The 13,165-nt window shown below is 43.0% G+C and overlaps 1 long non-coding RNA gene across 1 annotated transcript; it reads right to left on the reverse strand.

Moving 5' to 3' along the window:
• Positions 1 to 4,405: 4,405 nt before the first annotated feature.
• LOC117879675 lies at positions 4,406 to 12,116 on the reverse strand. The gene is made up of 3 exons (XR_004646340.1): positions 11,534 to 12,116; positions 11,367 to 11,448; positions 4,406 to 8,174 (listed from the first exon to the last, which is right to left on the reverse strand). It is a non-coding gene; the product is annotated as an uncharacterized LOC117879675 (long non-coding RNA).
• Between the last annotated feature and the right edge of the window lie 1,049 nt (positions 12,117 to 13,165).

The following is a 13,165-nucleotide window of genomic DNA, read 5'->3' on the forward strand; positions in this document are numbered from 1 at the left end:
AATAGTAGTACATGGGGAAATGGAATGTCATTCACGACAGCATTGAATCAATGGAAATCACTATTCAGTTTCCAATGGGGAAAGGTGCTGCAAGTAATCCCTCCTTTGAAAACAAAATTCTGAGTTTGCTTTTTCTCCAGCTGTCTCCAGTAAATGGCACATCCTGATATGGGAAGGGACTGTGTTAAGTTTGCAGTGAAAGATAATTTTGCAAGATGTGCTAATGATCCTACCTTGCTCAGGCTGATAGTCTCAGTACCACCACAGAGACATAGAACACCATCACTACCACAAGGATGGCCATGTTTTGTCATGCAGTTCCTTACCCATCACTTGAGGTGCCAAATTAGGGATGCAAGTCTAGGCAAACACGATGTTCTTCCAGACTCCGCACTCTCCAGTCTGCCCAGGCAGCAACACATCACGGAATGCTGGGAAACCAAACCTGTGATGGGCCGTACTGACACACAGCCATTTCCAGCTGGCCATGTGACCCATTGTAGGCATAATCCAGAGCCAACAGAAGTCACTGGAAAGACTCGCATTGACTTCAATGGATTTGGGATCAAGGTCCAAGACTGGCTTCCTTTGATACTATACCCTGTAGTGAAGGACAGGGAAAGGGGTGTTTCTCGGGCTATACATTTGGAGAATGAACCTACGATTGGGGAGCATAAAGCAAAGTCTAGTTACAGATAAGCAAAATTGAAAGGAGCTCGTTTTAGTCTAATGACAGAACTTAGTGAGTTCAGCTAGCCTTGTGCTGGGTGGAAGGACATTTTCAGCTAGCTCTCTTTGAGCCATATTGTCATGTTCGTTTATTATATCCCATTAATATCTGTTGCTATAAATAACTGGCTGAGGAATAACAACCACCCACAGTCCAATATCCCAAGCACACCTATTGTACTAGGTAGGCTAAAGAAGCAATGTGCTTTTGACTTGAGTTGGTGACACTATGACAATCTAATCTAAGAAACCTCAGAAACAATGGCTAAACTACAGAGTAGAAAAATCATGCATCTTGTAACCTCTGCTGTAGCAAAACTGGGTTCTGTTAGCCTTTGACCCACCACCGTGGACAGGGCCCAACGAATTTGTGATCTAACCTAGGTACAGGAGGCTAGGGCATGGTTCTAATGCCCCATCTTGCAGCAAATCCATGCTTTAGCCATAACCAAGTTTAAAAAAAAAAAACTTACCTAAATTTTAAAATCTTGACACTTGCTTATGTGCCTAAAATTGCACATACTTGGACGGTCTTTTAAAAAAATGGACTTAGGCCCAGTTTACACAAAGATTATAAATTGATTTAGTTAAATTGGGATAAACCCCTCTGTGAACCCTGTGAGTCCCAATTTTTTCAGATCTATGGAAGAGTCTTGTGGTATGCCAAGCCCTAAATGCTTCACATAGAATTAAAAAAGAAGAAGGAGAGAAAAAAAAAAAAGATACATGTATACATAAAATCTCAGCTGGGGTGCTCCTCCTGTGTCTGATTGTCTCTTAATATAAATAGTTTGTATTTAAAAAAAACAAATGGCACCACTCCTCAAGCAAACCCTACAATGAAATTAACAGAATTTGCAAATAATCTCACTTGGTCTGACCTGGTTTAGATTCACAATGTTAGCAGCTGTTGGCCTAATGTCCTTATGTCACCAGCTAGGCTTCTGTGCCTGTGTCTAACTCACACACTGGACCTCACTGGGATCTCACCACAAGGTAAATCAGGAGCAATTCCACATAAATCAACAGCGTTGCCTATGCCACTATAAGTGAAATCATGTTTGGCTCCATTGATTGCTTCATCTTTGCTTTGGGTAATGCAGGCATTCCTCCCTTACCTCTTTGTACCATAGGGATAGTATTAATGAAGTGATGCGTGTTAAAAAAAAAAAAAAAAAAAAAACACACACACACCCCAAAATAGAAGGGGCATTGCTAATTGCAGTGTCCCTAGCAATGGAGAAGAGATGGGGCTTGAGAGTAGTTAGCACAAGGGGAGTCTGCTGGACATACACAGACCCAGTAGCACCCAGGACCACAGCCAGCACAGATCCTGCCTAAATCCTGGCCCAGATGAGCTGTGCACAGAATGGATTGCTGACTACACTAGACAATTTAATCCTCATTTTTACAGCACCTAATGCCAAATTGTTTAAAGAACAGCAGGAAATACTCTCTTGATTTGAAAGGCCACATTATGGCTGCTCGGCTGAGCTGTGCTGGGAAAGGAGAGGTCACAGGGATGCCTTCCCCGCTGTGCTTTGGAGCACATATGCCAAAGGCAACCATAATTTGGATATCAAAGGTAGGGGAAGGTCAACCGGTACTGGCAGCACCACTCCACAGCCCAGAGGGGTGTGAGAGGTGGCGAGGGCTCCTCCATCAGTTTGCAGTTCCAGGGCAGCGTCCAAGTGACACCTACTATATAGAATAGGTATATCAAATGCTGCAGGTAAGCATGCTCCCTCATCACAGGAAGCTTCATGGGCTTGATTCTGTTTTTGCTCAAGAATTAGCCAAGATATAAGACTGCCACCTTGGAATGATGCCCCCTGTATCTAGACTCTCTCTGGTATTTCTAATGCCTCTGTCACCTTGGTAGCTAAGTGCCGATATTGCCAACCTCAAGCATTCAAGAATCATGAGATAGGCCCCCCTCTATCTCCAAATCATGAGGTTATCTTAAAAATTAGATTTTGGGGCATCCTTTTCTTTGGTTTCTGAACCTCTAGGTCCTATTTGCTTCATGTGTTCAAACATTTCTTGGTAGCAAGGAGGGCCAGAAACTTACCTTTTTACAAGTAAAAGCGGAGATTCTTGTGCAACGTCTTCCATTCCTCAGCTGGGGTTTTAAGAAAAACACCAACTATCACAGGACTCAGAGTTGGCAATGCTGCAACCCCTTATCCTGGAGCTTCCCTCCCATCAATCCCATCCAATAGCTATTTTTTAAAATAGCCACTTGATCACCAAAGTGGTTCTGGAAAACAGCCATTTTTGCAGTGGTGTGAACATGCCTGGCGGAAGGCTGGTTGACACTGAAACACCGTCTCTGGGCCCAGTGCTGCTTCCAGTCAACGGCCACCAGGTGCTAACAACTTTTGGTCACTCCTGATCTGGGCTGAGCTATGGTGGTTGTTTCCTAACAAGATGCTGTGGCAGTGGCACATGTAATTCGGGTCATTATTCATTAAGTCCAACACAACACCCTACTAATTGAGTATCTGCATTTAGGTTCTTGAAGGATGTGGTATTTGTAGTCAGGTTCCCAGATATCCAGCGGTTGCCATACATAGCAACTTCACTTCCCCACCAGTGCTACCTCCTATGCCTAGGTTCCCACTACCAGCTCCTCCCCGCTGCCACCAGACATTTTCTGAGTGTGAACCTGTCTCTCCTTCCCCACCCCCACCAGGCCCAATGACACCTCAGTGTCATGGTTGTATTCCTTCATGCTCCTCCTTTCAGTTCCAAGCCTCATACGCACAAAGGAAAGGGATTCCCCCCTCCCATCTGTCCCAGTCACCATTTCTCCCATTAATCTACATCCTTGTCCTCCTGTTTCCTCTCTGGTAGCCGCTCTCCTGTCCCTCCCATTTTTTCCTTTCCCTTCCTGGCTACTCTCACCACCACCTCCACTTCGGGGAAAAGCAGTTCACATCTCTCCCTCCCCACTGTTTTTTCAGGGGAAGGAAATGGTGATCCTCAACCCAGGAGAATGAGCCCATCCATCTCCTTCGATCAGCTCCTCCAAACAGACAGTTACAGGGGAGAGGTTATTCAGCCAAAAGAAACCTTTTTTTGTGGAGGGGAGACCCTTATTGCTCCTTTCCTGCTCCCTTTATTTATGTTTTTCCTTGGCTGTGTTAAGTCTAATTTAGGCCCAGATCCTTTTTTGTATCTCTTGAGTAGACTGTGTGTCTATGCAGAGTCCCATTGAAGACAGGGGGACAGGAACAGGGGTAGACCATAGCGGGGATGGAGTCTTCAATGGTAAGTTCCTTGGAGCCGGGATCGTCACCTTGTCTACAAGAAGTGACCTGGGCACCTATGAAGCTTTACAAGTAATAGCAGCTCTGCCCTGGATCTGTCTGAATGACTTCAATATCCTATGAAATGGGTCAAGCATTCCAGTGGTTGTTGGAGGTTGTTTGTTTGGTTTTTGGTACAGAAAACTTAATTTTGTACCTGTACCGTTACCTTTCATTTAATAGTTATACAAAACAATATTTGTAATTCTCTTATATTCTTGTAGCAACATAACTTTCAGTGTTTCTAAAATCATGTAGGTTTGCAGAAAAAAAAGTGACAGAATGTCATGTTATTTATGGTAAAAACACTAGCAATCTTAAGGATTACGTTTTATGTAGTTCAGTCTAGCAAAGAGTCAGGTTACTATCTTTGATATCACAAAATCCACTCTTAACAAGGAAGTCAATGATGCTTTTCACAAATGACATTTCTGTTCTGTGGAACTGGCATTTACATTTCCTTTCATCACCAATGGTTGCTGGATCAAGACCGTAACGTATTATTTGTTTAGTGTCAACCCTAAGTTCTGTACAGCACCAAACAAAGTAAGGCAGAGTCTTTGCCCCAAGACGATTACACTAGAAGATCCTGCGGAGCTCAACTCAACATAATAGTCCTTATTCTCACAAACAGTCCCCATGAGATTTTCTTACACATGAATGAGACTCCACAGAGTTGCAGCCTAGGTGATTACAGTAGCACTTGGGGTATGCCTACACTGCAAAACAAAAACACAACCAATTCATAACACGACAGGAAAAAGAAAAAGCAGCACATTGCGGCAGCAAGTCTCAGAGCCTGGCTCTACCGACTCAGGCTTGAGCTATGGTGCTGAAAATTGCTATGTAGACTCAGACAGAATGTCTACATGGCTATTTTTAGCACTATAGCATGACCCCCATGATCCCAAGTATGTAGACCTGGGCTTTGAGACTCTCTGCCATGGGTTTATTTTTGCAGTGCAAACACATCCTTAGAGGCATCAACTTAGAACAGGGCCCCACAGTGACAGGCACTGTACACACACATAATGAGAGACATTCTCTGCTCTGAAGAGCTTACAATCTAAATAGGCAACAAAGTGTAGGGGAAAGGGTACATTATCATTCCCATTTAACAAATAGGAAACTGACCCAGATTAAGCAACTTGGCCAAGTTGCCCAGGAAATCCATGGCACATCTGGGAATGGAATCCAGCTCTCTTGAGTCCCACTCCAGGGCCTCAACCCCCCTTCTCTGCATTATGACAAAGTCTTAATAAAAAGACAGTTTTACAAAAATAATTAAAAATAGAAAGGGCCTGATCTCTCCTAAGATGACAGTTACACTTCGTCTTTTGTTATTTGTACTGTAAATATACCTAGCATATTTTTGGGTGCCGTAAAAATAATAATCACTAAACAGTTTCGATACGCTATAATTTTCAGGGGAAACAACCAAGCGCAGGTATCTAAACTTTCTTTTAAAGGCATACTGATTTGTTAAAAAATAGATCAAACCTTTAAACTATTAACGTTATTGCAGCAGTAAATTCTGCTCTCAATCACACTAAAGAATTACCCCAGTTTCTTCTCTCATAGCAATGTAAATTAGAGGTCACTCCCTGGAAGTCAATAGTGTTATACCAGTGTAAGACTAGTACAAGTGAGTGGCATTTTTAAATCCAGATTTCTGTTGGGGTGACGGGGAGCAGAATCTGCCTCTCTTGTTTACATCTTGATTTAATTTGATTTTTTTTTAAATGTAAAAAAAAGATTCTAAAATTTAGACAACTTCCATCTTACTTACAGTGGTGGCAACCAATAGCCATGCTGGTGATGTGGAAGGCAGTTTATCCTAGCTTTGTCATTCTTATCACATCCTTCCAGAGCATCAAATACTGCCTAGCAGAAGCTTGACCAGCTCCTTAGTCATGGCTGCCTCTCCAATCAGAGCTCACTGAACACAAATTTGTTGTGAGTAAGGATGTAAGAAGGGAAATGGAAGATGAGAGAATTATGAATAAATTATACATAATTGAACTGCCCTGCCATAGTTTTCTTAGAACTACAGTCTTCATGTTGTTGTTAGCCAGAGATTATGATGATCCTATAAAAAGCCTATTTTCTAGTTCAGTGGCTCAGAAAGACAGTTTTTCTCTCTACTGATTCCCCAGATAATTACAGCTGGCTGTCGAGCGGTTCATTACCATCAGCTGGCTGGTATTTAGCAACAGCTTCAGTGGCCCCTCCATAGTGTGTGATGCAGTTGGAGCGTGTTTCATTGCACCTTTTGTCACAGGGTAGCCTGCCTTTATTCTAGGGTTCATATGCTTTTCTCAATGACCGATCCTGGGCTGTAAATTGGGTGAAGGGAAAAAACAACCCTAACTGAATTGATATTGGACCATCAATGCTAACTTACAGTTAGGATACTCTGATCAAGTTTGTTGTTGTTGACATTAGAACATCCATTTTTATGGCTTGTGTACTGTAGCCAAACTAGAAAAGCAACTAAACAACATCCAAGGACCCACTCTGCTCTTAACTATGCTACTGTTAGTAAGAAGTAACTCCACTGAAATTACATGGGTGTAAAAGCAGATGCTGCAACAACTACTTACTGTACCAAATGTGCTCATTTCACAGTTATCTTATCTTACCTCCCTCAACACTTGGCTGTCTCTCCACCTTGTGTGGTCTAGGCCTCCTTCTCCAGCCACTACAAACAATAATTAATTACATTTGAGGAAGTAAGCAGAATAGTGACTGCAAGGGAAAGGCTAGCGTGTGACTGATTTAATGGTATTCTTCCTTCCCTACATTTTGTGGAGAAAATGACTTTTGTTACTATACTAGGAAAAGCTCCCTAGAAACCCTGCTGTGAACCTGTAATCAGTCTTTCGGTTTAGGATAATACCTAAAGGGGCACCTAAATTCTGTCCTCAAACACACTGGGCCAAATTTTTGCTCTCAGTTACACTAGCATAAATCTAGAGCAACTCCACTGTCAGCAGATTGTCCAATGAGAATAGAATGAGAGGAGAATTCAGTGGCCTTTGTCCATTTAGACTTATGATATTGTTTGTTTTCACTGGGTGGAGAAGACAAACAGTGAAATCACCACCTTACTGTTTCCTCTAAATCAAGCACCGTTCAAGGCCATCTCTCTCGAGTAACAGCAATGTGCGCACACCACTCTATGACACAGAACTTTTTTCTCCTCTCATAATGCATAGGTCTCTGTAAAGCTATTTCAAACCAATGTATGGGCCAAAAGGCCCCATATCCTTACTGTGTTATAGTTAAAGTTTTCTTTCCTTTTATTTGTGCTATCTGGAGAGCCAGCTGAATTTCTGTTAGGCATTTAAACCACAGCCACTTATTCTGAGTAGCACATGCAAGACACAAAAGCCCATTGACAAAAGCCAACGGTCTTCAGCCATGGGACTGTTTAAATAAGTGTGATCATCAACAAACAATTGTCAGTACAATTCTAAAAATGTCTTATTGGAACCAAGTGGCAAAATTCTCCATCCCACGACTGGGATTAATTTTACAGCAACCCATCACAAGGGTGGCATGGCAGATCTACAGAGCACACAGTGATTCTGAATCTTTAAAAACCACAGTTATAAAGGGGGAAGGATCCCCTCCACAGTAGTCAGAGAAACTGTCCTCGAACCCTGAGTAAGCAGGCAGAATATACTCACACTGCATATAGTCCAAACTTTCCCCTTCCTGGAGTTTGACATCAGCTTAAAGCTTTTCCCGCGCATGTGGGAGTTCCTTGGGCCTCTTCAGATCTAGTTCTGTGGATCCCTTTGCTCCAGCTTGATCCTCCAGCACCTTTCAACTCCTCACAAGCTAGTAAGATCCTCCCACTATCCTGAATCAGCACTAATTACTCTGCCTCTAACACAAGGTCCTAACACCTGCACTAAGGGCTGGAACCTCACAGATGCAGAGAAGAGTGGCTTAGCAGAGGAGCCTGCATTACCATGCAAGGTCCTAAAAACTGCCCCTTTGTGACCCTTGCTGTGGATGGGGAGTTTATGAAATATTTCCACGACTGGCCCCCGCATATCATCATACAAAGACCTGAACACCCAGCATTTCTAACTCAGTTGTTATGCTGACATCCAGTTTTGAGCCCTGAAAACATATAAACACACACATGCTCGTTTAGTGAAAAAAGATTCAGCATTTTTAAAGAATATTATATGAATTCATGCTATTCATGAAAAGAATCAACTACTTTTTTCTGAATCCACCTTTACTGAAGATCATTTTGGTAGATGCAAAAAGGCTTATAGAAACCTAGAAAACACTATGAACCAAATTTATCCATGTTATACCTCAATGGAGTTGTCTAACACACCACTTGCATGCACAGAGTATACAAAAAATCTACACAATCTCTTGGATCTAAGTAATACTGTATTTAGAACATACTCAATGTGAGCACACATAATTTTATCCAAACAGACACTCACTGCAGCTATTCTTGCCAGCAAGTTAAAGAAGTATGGGCTGGATGAATGGACTATAAAGTGGATAGAAAGCTGGCTAGATCATCGGGTTCAACGGGTAGTGATCAATGGCTCCATGTCTAGTTGGCAGCCGATATCAAGTGGAGTTCTCCAAGGGTTGGTCCTGGGGCTGGTTTTGTTCAATATCTTCATGGATGGCGTGGATTGCACCCTCAGCAAGTTTGCAGATGACACTAAACTGAGAGGAGTGGTAGATATGCTGGAGGGTAGGGATAGGATACAGAGGGACCTAGACAAATTAGAGGATTGGGCCAAAAAAAAATTTGATGAGGTTCAACAAGGACAAGTGCAGAGTCCTGCACTTAGGACGGAAGAATCCCATGCACTGCTACAGACTAGGGACCGAGTGGCTAGGCAGCAGTTCTGCAGAAAAGGACGAAGGGGTTACAGTGGACGAGAAGCTGGATATGAGTCAACAGTGTGCCCTTGTTGCCAAGAAGGTTAACGGCATTTTGGGCTGTATAAGTAGGAGCATTGCCAACAGATCGAGGTACGTGATCATTCCCCTCTATTCGGCACTGGTGAGGCCTCATCTGGAGTACTGTGTCCAGTTTTGGCCCCATCCTACAAGAAGGATGTGGAAAAAATTGGAAAGAGTCCAGCAGAGGGCAACTAAAATGATTGGGGGGGCTGGAGCACATGTCTTATGAGGAGAGACTGAGGGAACTGGGATTATTTAGTCTGTGGAAGAAAAGAATGAGGGGGGGATTTGATAGCTGCTTTCAACTACCTGAAAGGGGGTTCCAAAGAGGATGGATCTAGACTGTTCTCAGTGGTACCAGATGACAGAACAAGGAGTAATTTTCTCAAGTTGCAGTGGGAGAGGTTTAGGTTGGATATTAGGAAACACTATTTCACTAGGAGGGTGGTGAAGCACTGGAATGGGTTACCTAGGGAGGTGGTGGAATCTCCATCTTTAGAGGTTTTTAAGATCAGGCTTGACAAAGCCCTGGCTGGGATGATTTAGTTGGGAATTGGTCCTGCTTTGAGCAGGGGGTTGGACTAGATGACCTCCTGAGGTCCCTTCCAACCCTGATATTCTACGATTCTATAAAATATACACACATATTTTTGTTTGCACTTTATGTTATTTATTGAGTGGTAATACCGTTCTCTGCACTGTACAGAATATGGAGTAAGACACAGTCCCTGCCCCCGAAGAGCTTGCATAGGTGTATTCATATTGCTTCAGATGCAGACCTGTCTACATTTAGAATCATAGAATATCAGGGTTGGAAGGGACCTCAGGAGGTCATCTAGTCCCACCCCCTGCTCAAAGCAGGACCAATCCCCAACTAAATCATCCCAGCCAGGGCTCTGTCAAGCTGGGCCTTAAAAACCTCTAAGGATGAAGATTCCACCATCTCCCTAAGTAACGCATTCCAGTGCTCCACCACCCTCAGATTGAAGTAGTGTTTCCTAATATCCAACCTAAACCTCCCCCACTGCAACTTTAGACTATTGCTCCTTGTTCTGAGATCTATCCAGTCTCCTCAAAATCAGACTCCTACCATCTACTCTCCTTGGGGCTACATCTTGAGACCTTTCAGAAGCTGAAGTTAGTTTGGAATCCCGCAGGCCACTTATTACATGGAGCTTTATGTTGGGAGCACATTACTCTGATCTTCAGACAGCTGCTCTGGCTGCCTGTGGGCTTTTGGGGAGACTTCAAGGCCTTTAAAGCTCTAAATGGTCTGGGCTGTTTTATCATCGGCAGAGGCACTCAAGCTGGTGCAGCCTCTGCATAGAAGAGGAGAAGCAGGTGGCAAGGGTCTTGACTCTCAAATATGTTTCATCCCCATAGCCACCACAACTCAGATTTTTTCAGCCTTTCAGACACGTGGCAAAGTTAATCTTTTAAATCTGGCATTTGAGAGAGGGCTGAGCAGAAGGTTGGATGGGGTGAGTTGTTAACAGAGTATAATTAATTTGTGGGGCTGGAATGGATTATGATTGTATGGACAGCTGGTAGTGAATTTAAGTGACAGTTATACAGTTTTTTAAAATTATGGTTGTCTGTTTCAGCGATTGGCAGTTGTGGTCAGAGCTTGGGACGTCGTTTCTAGTGCTTATGTCTTAGAAACTGAAATAGACAATAACTAAAATATGTTCTGAAAAACTTTTCTTTGTGTTCAAGAAAACCAGAAGGTTCCAGTTCAAACCAGCCAGATCTGAAATGGCAGAGCAGAGATCTGAGGAGCAGGGGCAGCTCACCTTTAGGGGAACCTGAGCTATTCCCCCATTTAAAAAAAAAAGAGAGAGAGAGAGAAAAGAGTTAAAATAAATGTACCTTCCTTCCAGTCCCATGTGCCACTTGCAGCTCTCAATGTAACATATCCATCTTTCATGTGGGAAAGCTACCCTGCAATCCAAGTATGCATAGCCTACATCCCACAAGGAGTTACCAACTCAGCCATAGTGGGAGGTGCCCACGCTGCACTGAATACCTGGCAGAGCAGAGCAGAGGACTGACGTTATAAACTAAGGACCATTCCCGTGAGGTGCTACATAGTCTCAACTTCTGTGGAGGCTGATGAGGCTCAGCAGAATGACAGAGATGCTCAGCACTGCACGTTCTTAGAATAGCAGGAGCTAGGGTTGTTCCAGTTTTCCACTGTCACCTACTGAAACAGGACTGGGCCCTGTGTGCATCTCTGAGTGAGAGGGAGTCGGATACCAGGGCACACAGATTTTCCCTGTAAGTGCTCCCTGTTTTACTGAATGCATTGATAGGAACACCCAGAACGCACAACCAGCCTTTTATTTTTTTAAACACACAAGCACTGAGTCCTACCATTTTTGCAAGGACATTTTCATGTTAGCCAGTTGAAGAAAAAAGTCCCGTTCTGCCTTCAGATGCACACGCCTGGCTCCCACTGAAATGAAGGGAGCCACAATTAGGGCAGCAGGTTTACAGTTTGAAGGTGACTGTCACTGGATCGAAGAGTGTCAAGACCTCACCTGAGTATTGATAGCTAGGACCTGACGTTCTCAATCTGCCTCCCTGAACTCGCTCCTTCCAGAGCAGAGGACTTTTAAAAACTGTTATATTACTGAGGTAAAAATAGCTCTGCTGGAATCCACTGCCAAGTCAAGTTTGTGATTCGATATAGTTATTCCGTAACGAGCAAGTAGCAGTGCAACTCTTTGAACTCCCTGAAATACATGAAGGACAAACTGATACATCACAAGAGATTATACCGTGTGTTCCAACTGGCGAAATATCAAACATGAATGATTAATGTGAACGATACAGTAGCTAGCTTAGTCATTCCAAAGCCTAATTCACTGATACTTTGTGCTTGTATTGTTGGTTTGAAAAGTATCCTCTCTTTTCAAATTGCGGGGGGATGGAAGGACGCAAGCATGATTGGGGCTTATCTACCCATAGAAGTTGCACCGGCTTAACTTAAATCTGTTTTTAAACCAATTTAGTTAAATCAGTGCTAAACCCTGGATAATCATTTTAATTTTGTTTTAAGGGTGACTTGTACTTATGAATATTACATCTTAGTGTAAACTTGTTCCTAATCAATTTCAGCTAAACCACTTTAAGCCAGGCGTATATGTATTTATGGGTGCCCATACAGCCTTTTTCACCAGTTTAACTAGATTGATTTTAATTCCCACTTGATGCAACTTTGCATGTAGATAAGCCTGAAGTCCTTTTGTATCTCGATTATGATCCTATGTAGCCAAGGAGCTAAAAAAATAATATATATTTAACCCGAATGTTACTATGCTTGAATGTTACGGTCCAATTCTGATCTCACTTTCACCAGTGTAATTTGGAGTATTACTCCACTGAAGTCAATGAGTCAGATTCTGATATCAGTTTCACTGGTGTATTTCTGGAGTAACTCAAATGATGCCAAGTCTTTTTCCTTTCTGAGATTTTAAATGGTCATTAAAAAAAAAAAATCCCGATCTCAGGTGAAAGCAGAGCTGGAGAAGTCTGAGCTCTAGGGCCTGGTTTAGAAAGATCAAGTGAAAAGGGAGTCCTCTTGGAAAGCCACCAAGAAAGGAACATAGGACATAGCACTGGAAAGGTCATCAAGGCTAGGTCCCTGCAAACGCAGGCAACCCGCTCTCATAGATATTATACATATATTTTCATATCTATGAAAGAAAAGAACAATTTAAGCATTTCCTTCTTTGTGTGTGTGTGGGGGAGACGGGTAAGTAACAGCCTATGTAAGGAACTGAAACTGGAATATTGGGCTCACTCTTACCTTTTGTTCCCCCTGTCCATTTAGGTAGTCCCTTGTTCTGCATTGTGACTGTAAACTGTTTGGGACTGAGTCTGTCTCTTTGTTAGTCTGTACAGTGCCTAGCACAACAGGGCTAGAGCTTCCAGGTACTGCTCCAATACAAATAATAATGAGTAGTGGCAATGGAGGAGTATGGTGTGATAGACAGACACTGTTCTGATCAGCTTGTCCCTGCAAAGTGCTGAGTGCTTCCTTCTAGCTACTGAGCTCTCTCTACTCCCACTGAGGTCAGTGGGAATTGGAGGCCTTTTCCTAGCAGGACTGGGCGCTGTGTGCATCTCTGAGTGAGATGGCAAATACATTCTGCTGCATTCTTGATTTT

This window comes from Trachemys scripta, chromosome 6 (genome assembly GCF_013100865.1).
Source record: "Trachemys scripta elegans isolate TJP31775 chromosome 6, CAS_Tse_1.0, whole genome shotgun sequence".
Classification (NCBI taxonomy): Eukaryota; Metazoa; Chordata; order Testudines; family Emydidae; genus Trachemys; species Trachemys scripta.